Source organism: Geotrypetes seraphini, chromosome 1 (assembly GCF_902459505.1).
Source record: "Geotrypetes seraphini chromosome 1, aGeoSer1.1, whole genome shotgun sequence".
In the NCBI taxonomy this organism is placed as follows: Eukaryota; Metazoa; Chordata; class Amphibia; order Gymnophiona; family Dermophiidae; genus Geotrypetes; species Geotrypetes seraphini.
Genome location: NC_047084.1, coordinates 475,343,892 through 475,357,477, shown reverse-complemented (window position 1 = coordinate 475,357,477; position 13,586 = coordinate 475,343,892). Strand labels below are relative to the sequence as shown.

The window sequence follows — 13,586 nt, the reverse complement described above, 5'->3', positions numbered from 1 at the left end:
AGGGTAGGTGGGAGAAGGGGACTGGAGCTGAAGCGTCTCAGCTCCCGAGAACGAAAGACAGACACACAGAAAGACAGGGGGCCAGGGAGAGAGACAGATAGACAGGGGGTCAGGAAGAGAGACAGACAGACAGACAGGGGGCCAGGGAGAGAGACAGACAGGGAGCCAGGGAGAGAAACCGGCAGACAGGGGGCCAGGGAGAGAGACTGGCAGAAAGAGAGACAGACAGGGGGCCAGGGAGAGAGAGACCAGCAGAAAGAGAGAGACAGACATGGGGCCAGGGAGAGAGACCGGCAGAAAGAGAGACAGACATGGGGCCATGGAGAGAGACCGGCAGAAAGAGAGAGACAGACATGGGGCCATGGAGAGAGACCGGCAGAAATAAAGACAGACAGGGGGCCAGGGAGAGAGACAGACAGACAGGGGCCATGGAGAGAGACAGACAGGGGGCCAGGGAGAGAGACAGACAGGGAGCCAGGGAGAGACCGGCAGAAAGAAAGACAGGGAGGTCAGGGAGACAGACAGAAAAGGAGACAAACAGCGGGCCAAGGAGAAAGACAAGACAGAAAGAAAGACAAACAGCGGGCCAAGGAGAAAGACAAGACAGAAAGAAAGACAGACAGCGGGCCATGGAGAAAGACAAGACAGAAAGAAAGACAAACAGCGGGCCAAGGAGAAAGACAAGACAGAAAGAAAGACAGACAGCGGGCCATGGAGAAAGACAGACAGACAGAAAGAAAGACAGACAGCGACAGACAGCGGGCCAGGGAGAAAGACAGACAGAAAGAAAGACAGACAGCGGGCCAGGGAGAAAGACAGACAGAAAGAAAGACAAACAGTGACAGACAGAGGGCCAGGGAGAAACACAGACAGACAGGGGGCTAGGGAGAGAGACAGACAGACAGAAAGAAAGACAGACAGACAGAGGGCCAGGGAGAGAAAGAAAGACAGACAGACAGAGGGCCAGGGAGAGAGAGAGGCATGGAGAGGGTGGAGAGGGACAGACTCTTCAAACTTTCGAAAACTACAAGAATGAGAGGGCATTCGGAAAAATTGTGAGGGGACAGATTCAGAACCAATGCTAGGAAGTTCTTCTTCACCCAAAGGGTGGTGGACACCTGGAATGCGCTTCCAGAGGATGTGATAGGACAGAGTACGCTATTGGGTTTCAAGACGGGATTAGATGATTTACTGAAGGAAAAGGGAATAGAAGGGTATAACTAGAGGATTAACATATAGGTCCTGAACCTGATGGGCCGCCGCGTGAGTGGACTGCTGGGTGCGATGGACCTCTGGTCTGACCCAGCAGAGGCATTACTTATGTCCTTATGACAGACAGAAAAAAAGACAGACAGCGGGCAGGGAGAGAGACAGAAAGAAAGAAAAACAGACAGACATATATTCTAGCACCTGTTAATGTAACGGGCTTAAACACTAGTATACAGTATATTATTTATTTATTGTTACCCTTCCTTCTGCCCATTCCCTTTTTGTCTTATTTTCTTCAAAATATGTATTTCTTCCTCTCTTTCCTCCTTATGCGTAAGTCTTGTTTATGGTTAAATGTGGTATGTTTCTCCCCCCGAAAGTTGTATGAATTTTAGCTATGTACATCGCTTTGAAGTTTGATTAAGCGATTCATCAAATCCTAAATAAACTTGGAAACTATATATAAACATAACATGGCAAATATAGTATACGAACTTAGCTAACCTAGTATGACATGGCAGTATGGTACTTAACATTTTAGAACCTAGTGCAGTGGCCATAATATGGTAAATATTGTGTAGTGCACATAGCATGTGAATCTGTAGCATAGTAGACATGGGATGACAAATATGTCATCCCATTGCTGAGGGAGGCATCACTCTGGACTTCCTGTCCTCTATGCTCATCTCTGTTAAAACAATAATGTCATGTTTAACTCCATAAATGTTCTTTTTCTGTATGATCTATAAAAGCAAGTATGCTTAAAAACAGAAATATAATATACCTACTCAGGGCAATGAAGTCAAAAGCCACCTGCTAAAATTGGAAACAAGAGAGTTTGACACAATTTCCAATAGAAGCTACATTTTATTGTAGTAACTTAGTGATATAGTCCATGATAACAGGTAAGTTCCAATTAATTTGACCAATTTGCCCTATTGTCTGCCTATCTTGTTTGATAACACATTGGGCAGATGAGAATAGAAATTATCCTATTGAAACAAACATTGTCTTTGAGCTGTGTAGAATAATTTGGGCATTGACATCTCTCATGCTCACTTTGCCTAATGAAGAAATGGTATCTAAAAATTAAACAGACTGCTTGCTCTGCCTCTGTCCAGATTACAAAAGCACTCATTTATGGTCTCCAGACTGTCACAGGTTTGCATTCTGCATTTGCAACTGTCCAGACTGCAAGCATAAAATGTGAAAACCACGAACAGAGCAGGACAAAAAAAGGCAAGTTAAGAAAACTAAACACAGTTTTGCATTAAATCCCCATCTAAAAAAAGATGAGAAAAAGGAAGACCTCGCAGCAGTTGATACTACCATTAGGAACTACTTTATCTAGTCCAAATCATGAGCTCAGCATCAACAAATATCCAGTGACAGGGAAAGCAAATCACTTTTTAAAACGTACCTTTTAAAGATGCAGGGCTACACGAGTACAAATCGGGCAGCAGACAAAATGGCGGCTACAGGAAATGAAACCTCTGTGCTATTAAGTTTAACAAAGGCAGAAGTGGTTTTCAGGGGAATCTAAAAAAGCAAAAACCATACCCCCTGAACATAAATTGGAAGCCACCGCAACACTTCCTGACTCAGGAAGTTTGCATACCAATGCAAAGCATTAGCAAACAGGAAGCCAGAGCATACAAGATTGCCCACATTTTTTGCTTGCTCTTACTGCTGCAAAAATAGAAATGCTACATATGATTCGACCCTATTTATGACTTCATATACTCTAGTAATGCTTCAAGCCCCAATTTCTGAACACCACTGAAGTACAACACTGGCGAAGTATGGCTCTAAGAAGGAACACTGCACCTTGCATTTTTCAGACCAAGATTTGAAATTCAGATTGGAATCAACATTCTGAAATGTGCCTCAGGGGATATTCAGCAGTACACACCATTTTGCAATATGGACAACGTAATAGAATAGTCTGCAACTTTGTTTAAAGAAGCAGCGTACGAGTACAAAGAAGATGTCCAAAAAGTTATCAAAATGTCTTCCCTGAAGCAAGCAAGTTGGGCGGACAGTGATCCTGGAGGTGGATACACAAAGGCAATTTTAATACCGTCAGCAGCTAAAACACAAAACTCCTCAAAATCCTTCTTCCAAGTTTATAGATTAGTGAACAGGTCCCTGAAGATTGAGTATTCACTTAGATCAAAGTCTCTGGCAGGAAATGAAATTACTCTTTAAAAAAATAAAAGAAGGCTGCTGTAGGTAAGAAAAAAAACCCCTGAGTTATTTAATACTTCTCAGGTGCCAAAGTCAACAAGGGTTTGAAAAGCAATAAACTAAACTAAACTAAACTAAGCCTTAAGTTTATATACCGCATCATCTCCACGGAAGTGGAGCTCGGCATGGTTTACAAAGCTTAAACATATAAGAAGAGAGGAGAAAAATTTACAAGAGTATATGAATAGAGGGAATATAAACAGGAGAAGAAATGATCTTATGTTAGAAAAAATGATTATATGTTAGAAAAGAGCCATGTTTTCAATTGTTTGCGGAATAATTGGAGGGAGCCCAGGTTCCGCAGCGGGATAGTGAGATCGTTCCAAAGGCCCGTGATTTTGGAGAGGAGGGACTTTCCCAGTTTGCCTGCGTAGAGAATACCGTGTAGAGAGGGGAAGGATAGTTTATGTCTGTGGGCGGATCTGGTGGTAGCAGGCTGGGGACAGGCAAAACAATCCATACAAATAAGGTAAAGTATTTGCAGAAAGTATAAAAGATGTTCCAAGTTTTAGTAGGTATTGAGGCATCTCTTTAGTCTTTCGCTGCACCCCTCTGCTCTGCTATCAAGACGGTTAACAGCCACTCTCCTCTTTATCTAATCTCTGTTCTGAAGTCCTCTGGGGCTGGCCTCACCATTCTGGCTGAGAGTTGCCAAACTGGGACAGACCAAAGATCCATCAAGCCCAGTATCCTGTTTCCAACAGTGACCAACCCAGGTCACAAGTACCTGGCAAGATCCCAAGGAGAAAAAAAAAGATCTTGTGCTGCTTATTTGAGGAATAAGGAGTGGATTTCCCCAAGTCACCTTAGTAATGGCTTATGGAATTCTCTTTTAGGAAATTATCCAAACCTTTTTTAACCCTGCTAAGGTAACTGCTTTCACTACATTCTCCGGCAAAGAATTCCAGAGTTTAATTACTTGTTGAGTAAAGAAATATTTTCTCTGGCTTGTTTTACATCTACTACTGTACTTAGGAGTTTCATTGCATGCCCCCTAGTCCTATTTTTTTATTATTATTATTTATATTCCACATATCCTACAATTCTATGTGGATTACAAATTATTCAGGTACTCAAAGCATTTTTCCCTATCTGTCCAGGCGGGCTCACACTCTCTAATGTACCTGGAGCCCTGGGAGATTAAGTGACTTGCCCAGGGTCACAAGGAGTAGTGTAGGATTTGAACCCACAACCCTAGGGTGCTGGGGCTGTAGTTCTAACCACTGCACCACACACTAGTATTTTTCTGCTTCTCTTGGCCTCTCTACCCAAGCTCATGACAGAAAAATGAAAGTGGATGGGAGGAAAAGCCACATGCTTGAAGGAGAAGACATTCTCAGTAGATGGGAATACCTACCTTCTTCAGTATTTACACAATAAAAAGTTTGAAGACAAGCTGGTAGATAGATGCCATTGACACACACTGGTCAGCAGTGTCACAGTCTTGCATGGGAAGATAGTTGGGTGGCTCTCTTTCAGATCAGTTGGATCCAAAGTAACTCCTGCTTAAAAATTAATGGAGACCACTGATCTAGGGAATAGTCTTGGCCCTGGGGTTTCACTTCTGTTATGTAGTTTTGTTGTTCTGTGATTTAATTGTACCTCTCCACACTGTATATAACTTATGGCTCTGTGTTACCTTCTCTTGGATTTAGGCAGATCAAGGTATACCCAGAACTTGGGACCTAACTCCTATCTCATACAGGGCTTCAGCATCCACGTCTCTTCAGCTTCTAATCCTTTTACTGTTAGAATTGTAGCCATCAGTACCTTCGCTCTCTTTTTCTTGTGAAGGCAGGACCAGATCTCCCCAATGATTACATTTCATTACATTACAAAGCATTTTATATTCCGCCATATCCCTTATGAGTTCCAGGCGGATTACAATATAGCAGATAACCGGAAACAAACCCGGTTAAACAGGCACTATTGAACAAATCATAAAAACAATCAGTTCAAAAATTTCTTAAATAAAACTGTTTTTAAAAGCTTTCTAAAAATTAAATAATTAGTTTCTGATCTAACAGTGAGAGGAAGTTTATTCCAAATAGTCGGAGCTTGATAACTAAAAGAAGCACTAGGCGATGGAAATTGAAAACAGAATTGATTTAGTTGTATATGACCCTATCTACCAATCATTAGCAAAACTAAATCCAGCAAATAAGGAGGAGCTAGGCTATCTAAAATATTAAAAACCAATACACGTGGAGGGGCATAATCGAAAGGAACATCTAAGTCCATTTTCGTCTAAGTTGCAAGTCGTCCAAAGTAAAAAACAGCCTAGGACACATTTTCGAAAAATACATCCAAAATTTTTTTTCTTTCGAAAATCGTCTAATTATACTTTCTGCCGATCTGATCATCCAAGTTGCTATATCGTCCCGTCTTTATACTACATTTTCGTCCAACTTTTCGTCCAAGTCAAAAATGCTTAGAACAAGCCCTGTGGACGTGGGAGGGGTCTGCAAAGTGATGGACTGAACACACAGACATGGCACCTAATAGTGGGGTACCTTAAAGGGCACTGCTGTGAACTTCACAAAAAGGGTGCCATGTCTTCTCCTCACTACAGCTCCCTTATAGGTCATGGTGAGCCCCCCAAACCACCTCCAGAATCCTCTAGTCCAGTGGTTCCCAACCCTGTGCTAGAGGACCACCAGGCCAATTGGGTTTTCAGGCTAGCCCTAATGAATATGCATGAGAGAGATTTTCATATAATGGAAGTGAGAGGCATGCAAATCTGCTCCATGCATATTCATTAGGGCTAGCCTGAAAACCCAATTGGCTGGTGGTCCTCCAGGACAGGGTTGGGAACCACTGCCCTAAACCCACTTATCTACCACCCCAATAGCCCTTATGGCTGCAGGAGCCACTTATATGCTAGTAAAAAAGGGTTTTGGGGGTGTATAGGGGAGTGCACATGTTTAAGTATCAATACAGTAATTACAGGGGCTTATGGGCATGGGTCCTCCATGAGTCCCTAACCCACCCCCAAGACGGCTTAAGCCACCTCTGTGCTGGACAACTAGGCTTTCCTATGCCAGGCTGCCAGGTGATGATGGTCTGGAAGCTGAATTGTAAAGGTGTGATTATGATTTTTGGGGGGTTGGGGGGTTGTTGATCACTGGGGTAGTGTGTGGGGGGTCTGTTTTATGTGTTTGCAGTGCTTATCTGGTGACTCTAGGTGGGCTTTTGTGACTTAGACCATGTTTTAAATGGTCTAAGTCACAACGTCCAAGTTTTGTCTATGCTGGGCTGTATAACTTTCGGTTATACATGCTGTACGACTAAGTCTAAGCCGGTCCATGTCCTGCCCATCTCCCGCCCTCAACACTCCTCCTGAAACGCCCCTTTTAGCGGCACTATGAAGGCCTAGGTCGTTTAGAAATACGTCCAAAACACATTTTCATTATCGGTACTTGGACGTATTTTGACAATGTTCGTCCATGTTTCAACTTAGGCCGGTTTTGGGATGTTTTTCTCTTTAGATTATGAGCCCCAGTGCTTATAAGTTGTCCTAGCAAAAATTGGTAACCAATGTATTTGAACAAAAGTAAGGTGTAATCCTTTCATATTTGGAAATTGAGAATATAACTCTAACTGCCGTATTTTGAACAGTTTGTAATCTCTTTAGGAGTCTTGTAGTATACCCAGGATAAACTATCCAATTGCGAAAGAATTAATGACTGAATCACTAGTGAAAATGCTGAAATATCAAAATATTTTCTGACTAATCTTAATTTCCTTAAAAGCCCCAAAACCTTTTTACACACTAAATTAACCTGTTAACATTATCTAGTTGAACTCACAATACTCTAGTTTGCATTTCAAACTTATAACCATTGGACATAAAGAAGACAAAAAATCTGATCTAGCCAAACCTGCCGGGTCCAACCAAAGAAATTTTGTTTTTTTCTGTATTTATCTTCAATTTATGAGCAATAATCTATTGTTCAACTGTAGTGAGCAAGCATTTCAGCATCTTCCAATCAGAATCCTTACTATTGAAAGGTAAAAGAATGTTGATATCATCAGCATAAATATAACTGGAAACATTATATCTTTCAGGTTCTAAACCCAACGAGTGCATCATAATATTAAACAATATTGGGGATGAGGAAGAGCCCTGAGGTACACCACAATCCAATGACCAGCTAGTCGATAAACAACCATTCATTTTAACCCTGTATGATCTATGAGATAAAAATCCTTTAATCCAATTTAATACTGTGCCTTCCAAACCCAAAACCTATAAGATCTGTAATAATAGTTTATGATCAACAAGATCAAATGAACTTGAGAGACCAAATTGAATAAGTATTGCAGTTTGGCCTAAACTCAAAATAGATCTGCCTCTAGTTACTAAAAAGCAAAGCAATGTTTCCGTACTATAATCTGCTCCAAAGTCAAATTGAATGGGTGGAGCAAGCTATAATGTTCTAAATATTCAGTTAATTTGGTTGTACACCAACCTTCCATAAGTTTTGTAGACAATGGAATAGTTGCAAAATGCCTATAATTTGTAATATCCTGTACTTTCCAATTTGAATTTTTTTAGTATAGGGGTTAAAATAATATTACTGAATGAAACATCAATTTTTCCTATTTGCAATTCCTAATTTAGCTAGTATGTAAGGGTCATTAAAAAAACTAGGGGGAAAAATTTGAAATATTTGAGGAGGACATATATCTAACATACAATGTGATTTGACATATTTCTTAAATAACTTCTGAACATCTTGATATGTTGCAGGTTCATAAAAGTTCCAAATTCTGTCCACCAGAATTTCTGGACTTTTTAATTCACTATTAATCAATGACTTATGAGTAGAGCCCAAAATATTAGTCCTCAAATTTTCTACCTTCGATTCTCTTCAGGGTACAGTGCACTAAGAAGGCAACCTATGATTCTTATTCTCAAGTGGGAATTGACCTCTCTATCTCCGTAAGTTCCAGGGAACAGCTGTGGACTAGACTGGCAACTCCTACGTTCTCTCCTTTTCCCTTTAGCCCCTAGAGCAGGAAATGAGCCCCAAAATGGAGACTCACCCTGTGTAGTTGTTGATCTTCCTCACTGAGCCCAAACCTCACCCTTACCTATAGATCTTACACTTTCCTCTAAATGCCAAGGTGCTCATTAAAAAAAAAGGCCAAAAAACGGCCTAAGTCAGTACTTGGACGATCAAAAAGACAGGTTGTATCAATAATCAAAACTGGTTTTAGATGTATCTAAAACCAGCTTAGGCCTTTTCACTGCCTCTGTACGCCCAGAGCAAAAAGGGGCATTTTTGGAGGAGTGGATAGGGCGGGAGGTGGCCTCACCTAGACTTAGTCGTGTGGCAGCCTAATCAAAAAAGTTTGGCAGGTTGCCAGATGTAACTTATACGTATTGACTTAAATGAAATCAAAACAGCTATAAGTTCTGGCCCCTCCTTCACCTAAAAGGTCTTGTTTTGAACATTTGGGATTTGGGGGTGATTTTTTGGTTGGGAATGTGTTGTATGCATACACATAGTGGTGATCTGGGCAATTAAACTGCTGACCATACAGGTACCTACTTTGTACGCCTAGGGCCTTAAACCATAAGGGGACTTAGACATTGTTTTTGATTATTCCCCTCCAAGGCTTTAATTATACTGATGGATCACTCTTTCATTGGAGTGGCATTAAACTGAAGCAGAGATTCAGAATCATCCTCCTGTAACTGTACAGGAAGGCATATTTGGCATCCTGCTACAATTTTCTTTGACTATTTTAAAATAAATGTTTTCTTTGAATCTGATTCATGGCAGTACTACCATGCTTCTACCCTCTCTTTCTCTCACCTCATCCTTGCTGTTCAGTTTTATGGCACACAAGTTCCTGTTGACTAAATAAAAGTGTGGCGAACTGAAAAACTCTTGAGATCTGCACTGGTTGTCATATTTAGTTTATTTTAGAAACATCTACACTTGAAAATTGCTGCTCCAGAAGGTTGCTATTTTATACATGGACAGCCACATCATGTAGCGATTTCAAGGGTGCAGAATGAAGTGCGTGGCTTGGTGGGTCAAAAATCTACAACATGTAGTCTTCGTTTAACAATGGGAATACACATCCACAAGGGAAAAAAACCCCACTGGTTGTCACCTGTTTAGGATTTCCATGCAAGAAAATTCTCTAACTGAATAGGATCAGAAAGATATAATGATTCTCTTTAAATATAAGCAGCGATTTACAAGGGTATTTAAGGAAAATTGAGATCCCTAAAGCTAAGACTCTAGGCCCCAGATCAAAGAAAGACTTCCAGCAATAAAGTATATATATAGGCCTGACTGCATGTGGAAAAAGTTCCTCCTCTGCTAAAAAAAGAAACATTTCTTGGCAAAAAAATAGTTTTAAGATAGATTTTTTTTCTACATCTCAGACTGAAGTGACACTAACAAATTAGCACAAGTTATGATGACTCTAGGAAGTTGGATAAGTCATTATGGTCTAAACCATCTTCCTCTCCTATATTTACTCTCAATCTTCTAGGTATATAGTAAATGTAAGGTCCATGAGAATTCAGCAGTGGAGATGTTTGCTTGGATTCTCAATTCTTCAAACCAATAAAATAATACTTCTACTCCGACCTCAGTAGAAGACAGACTGACTGGTATTGGGCAGAGGTCATCTTCTGGCCTTTACCAGAAAGGGGCAGAAATGATCATAAACAGTCTTATGGTCCTTCAATCAGTGGCAGGAACAAGTGGCAGAATCCGCCTTTGACTATAAAATAGGAAATGAATACTGAAACTATTTGTTCGGCTCTAGAAAATCCTCCCCTTGTTACTAAAGGAGAACCTTCAAACCTAAACCTTGATAATAAATAAAGTTTACTCCCTTCTCTCACACCCTTCCCTTAACTAATTCAATCAAATTTGTCATATAAATTTTCTTTTTTAGTGATCTAAACAATTAATAAAATTTAGAACCCTCACCAATCCCCACATTTACAATTGTACTTATAATGGAAAATGGTATCTATTCATTACAATAATTTATCAATGGCCTCCAGATCTCTTTAAATTTATTATAATTCCCCTTTTGTATAGCTATTGTTCTTTCCATTTTATAAATGTGACACAACGAATTCCACCAGAAATTATAATTAAGTTTACTCCAATTCTTCCAATTACTTGTAATATGTTGTATGGCAACTCCTATCATAATCAATAAAAAATTATTATTATTTGATGAAATTTGGCTCTTTGTTCTCATTGACATACCAAATAGAATCGTATCATATGATAAAGCCTCAAGATAGAGAATGACACAGGGAAAAATTCTGTCCCCGGACCACCATCCTCTTCACCACCCATCCCTGCCGTCCCCTTCACCGCCCCATCCCCTCTCTGCCGTCCCCTTCACCGCCCCATCACCGTCCCCGCTGTCCCTTTCACCGCCCCATCCCCATCTTCAGCGTCTTCTCCTCTCCATCCCCCCACTCTCAGCACCCTTCACGTGGTCCAACTGCTCCCTCCTGCCGGCCAGCTGTGGATTTCCCTCCCTCCCTCCTTTTCCCTTACCTTCTCTTGTTGAAACTGGCGATTTCTATAAGGCTATGCGCTGTATTACAGCAAGAGCCTTGAAGTTGCATTGGATCGCCTGCTAGAAAAGTCTCCTCCAATGCAACTGGAAACAGGAAGTTGCGTCTGAGGAGACTTTTCCAGCAGGCAACGTGACGCAACTTCAAGGCTTCGGCTGTAATACAGCACATAGTCTTATAGAAATCGCCAGTTTCAACAAGAGAAGGTAAGGGAAAAGGAGGGAGGGAGGGAAATGCATGGCCTGGACAGCTGGCGGGAGAGAAGAGGCTGCAGATCGAATGCTGTTCACTGCGCGTGCTAACTATTCACCGCTCCACGGGGTGGTGAATGGCCTTGTCCCCGATCTCGCAGTGACCTTTTTTTTTGGTCACCGTTTTGGCGGGTAACCACCGTCTCATTTTCTACCACAGGATTCTCCAATAAACAATTTATTTGGCCCCAAATTGATTTCCAAAAGTCCAAGATAAAGGGACAATAGTATAATAAGTGATCTAGAGTCCCTACCTCAAGATGACAATGCTAACATCTATTAGACTTAGAGCTATTTAACTTTTGTAATCTAACTGGGGTCCAAAATGCTCTATGTAAAGAGAAAAAAAAACAAGTTTGTCTCATAGATGCGGACACTGTACATCTCATCCTCCAAGACCAAATTTGTGGCCATTGAGAAGCAGAAATTTGATGCTTAATCTTAATGCTCCTAATATCTCTAGGACCAGTTATTGGCTTTTTATTTACAAATCCATTTATACCACTGTGCAGCCTGGTGTCTCAGAAAGTCCACCTGAAAGCATAAAAATTCCAAACTATATTGCGTATTAAGATTTTTCCATTCAGGGAACCCTGCCTCAATGGACTGCTTCAGTTGCAAACATCTAAAGATTTGTGATTTATTAAGACCATATTTATGTTGCAGCTGTGAAAAATCAAGCAGTTTACCATTTGAAATAATATCACCTAAAATCCGTATACCTGCTATCATCCAATGCTTCCAGATGACCTTAAATCCACCAATTTGAATCTTGGAGTTTAACCATATAGTTTGATTCGGCGATTTATAGATTGGAATAGATGTTAAATTACTGATATATTGTAAAGTTTTCCATGTATCCATTAATGTTCTGTTTTCTTTATACAATCTAGGCATTTTGATGCTGAGAACATGACATAAACGTAGAGGAAACATGAGTCGCCATTCCAACCACAACCAGTCTGGGATATTGTCAATGAGCTCTGGGAGGACCCAATACATACCCTGGCACAAAATATAGGCTTGATGATACCTATAAAAATTGGGAACATTTACTCCACCCTCCGCAATTGGCTTTTGTAAAGATACCAAAGCGATTCTAGGGATTTTACCCAGCCAAACAGGGTACAGATAGAGGTTTACCGTACAGGACATTGAGCGAATAGGGTATGGATATTTCAGGTTAGGTAGGGAACACTTTCAGGTCATGGACCTGGGGGGCCGCCGCGGGAGCGGACTGCCGGGCACGATGGACCCCTGGTCTGACCCGGCAGAGGCAACGCTTATGTTCTTATGTTCTTATGTAAGAATGTGATTTAATTTTTTATAAAAGGACCCCTGAAAAAAAAAAACTGGTATCCTACCAATTTGATAACAAACCACAGGCAATATCATCATTTTGACAGTTTGAACTCTCCCCCATCAAGAAAGATGTAAAGGATTCCATTGCTCACACATTTCTGTTACCTTCTGTAATTAAAATTTTTCATTCTCTTTCATTGTGTCTTTCAGTGTATTTTTAATCCTAATTCCTAAATACTTTATTCCATCCTCCTTCCATGAAATATCAATATTAGTTTCATTTTCTTAATTAATTCTTATTGTCATTTTATTACTTACTCTCATTTATTGTATTAAATAATTCAATATTTTATCATCTTATAATTTAGTTATAATAATTGATTCATGGAAAGTACTTATTATATAATATCTTTACAAAATCTTATGGGATCCCTTAAATGAAATATAAACTCATATATAAATCATTCAATAAATATTTCATATACTCCAATTAATAAATGTATACATAAATAAATATATATTAAACTTATCATTTTAGTAAATGCCTTCAAGATTTCAATTACATTTTATGGATCTATTTATTATATCTTACCTCACTTCAAATTCCCATTCAGAATACTTGTACTCAACTGTAACTATAGAATAAATCTAGATCAGTATTATACATTAAATGAAGGACAAGTTCCTATAGGAAATCCCTATATGGGATAGTAGCATTGCAATCCATAAACAAACTCCTTTCCTCTCATAATGCTGTGTCCCAACTCTGAAACAACCTGCTGATATCAACTCTTTATACCAAGACGTATTTCTTTTCTGTTTGATTATTTGTTATCTTTAGCACAAAATCTGCCAACAACTCAGGATCTATATAGATACGGGAAACCTTGAATTGAGTGTATTTCCATCTCTTATTCCAGATATTTTTAGCTTTTTCTTAATCTAGTATAGCTGAGCTTAGTCTTCGTTAACCTACTAAGTTCCCTCCTTCTTGTTCTGATTCTATT

At 40.0% G+C, this 13,586-nt stretch overlaps 1 protein-coding gene across 5 annotated transcripts in view; it reads right to left on the bottom strand.

Moving 5' to 3' along the window:
* Window positions 1–13,586, bottom strand: part of DOCK8 (dedicator of cytokinesis 8) — a 414,444-nt gene that overhangs the window by 319,470 nt on the left and 81,388 nt on the right. The window contains exon 2 of one of the 5 annotated variants that reach the window (XM_033925008.1): window positions 13,172–13,214. The exons of the other annotated variants lie outside the window; for them this stretch is intronic. The gene's annotated coding sequence lies outside the window, so the exon portion shown is untranslated. The remainder of the gene's footprint in view (window positions 1–13,171; window positions 13,215–13,586) is intronic. 5 annotated transcript variants of the gene reach the window in all.